The sequence below is a fragment of the Aulostomus chinensis genome, chromosome 24 (genome assembly GCF_037954235.1).
Source record: "Aulostomus chinensis isolate RoL2024-O1b breed Wild chromosome 24, RoL_Achi_v1.0, whole genome shotgun sequence".
Classification (NCBI taxonomy): domain Eukaryota; kingdom Metazoa; phylum Chordata; class Actinopteri; order Syngnathiformes; family Aulostomidae; genus Aulostomus; species Aulostomus chinensis.
Window position 1 is genome coordinate 14063234 of NC_141343.1, and position 1355 is coordinate 14064588.

Here is a 1355-nt window from a genome sequence, read left to right on the forward strand (position 1 = left end):
TTCATGTAGTTGAACATTGTAGGTGCACGTAAAACTCAACAAGTAATGTTACTGACCTTCATTTCCTGGGTTTGGACTTGAACTGTGAGAGTTCATGACATCAAATGGGGTTCGTCCAGGACCCGCTGGACCAAAGTAAGAGTCCTGCCCCTTCGTCTGGGCTCTGGTGTCACATTAAGGCTAATCATTTACATGGAGTACAATTTTCTAAACAAGCAGATTTTCTTGTAGTTTGCAGTCATTTATTGTTTTCTTTTAACTTCATATTTACAATTTTTTTTGAATTTATTCAACGCAGAGTGAAATAATTTGCTGGATTTTTGCTTTCGCGATGGAACAAGCCATGTTTTTACCGTAATTTCTGGTCTATTCACAAAACAGTGGAGGCCCTGAATTTTGTTATTTGAAGCAGGAACTGACACCGTTTCAATTGAATCTTCTTTATCGTTTGAAATAAAAACCTCATTCGGCTTTTCACCTCATTCATATTGCTTTTGTCATGAAATCAAATCTGCTATTACCATAATGTCTAGTATATACACACACAACAAAGTAGGAGCTAGCTTGAATTTTTCTCTTCAAAGTAGAGGCTGACATTGTTGCGGTCAAATCTTCTGAAATTAAATTTTTTTCTGACAATCTTTTGAAATAATGATGTCATTAGGCTTTAGACGCCGTGCGTGTTGCCAGGTAATTTTTCTATCTGGTCTGTAAAATGAGAGAAAAAAAGAAGTTTCTCATTAAAAACAACCCCAAAACAAGTCTACAGTGCTGCTCCAGAGAGGCTACAAGCCAAACTGCTGCTAACATCTGGCAGCTTGTTCGGCTGATAACTTCAATCCAGATGTTTGATGACTACAACCAAACATACTGTTGAAATTTACCAAGATGTTAAAACTGAGACTCAACAAAACAAAATATAAAATCCACATTTTATGACATTTTAAAAACCTACGTTTTACGCCTTTAAATGTGATCGTGTTTCTGATCTATTTTTAGTGAAAGTGAATATCTTGCACTTTTGTGGGGAAACCTTTCAGTTTTGTTTTGTTTTTTTTTTGGGGGGGGGGGGGGGGGCTGTGTTCAACATGCGGTAGCACCGAGGTGAAGGTGAAACCTGACACCTGAGCGATCTGTTTTACAGTTTAGTTTAAAATTCCCACATGATAAGACGATCACAAACACACACACAGACAGACAGACTGTAAAAACCCGTTGTAATTTCACTTTTACATAACCACACTGAACATACCAGAGACTCATTCACACAAATGCACATACCTTTAAAAAAAAAGATAAAAAACAGTGAACATTATGCGACCACATTAGCCCCCCCCCCCCCCCCCTTGCTTATT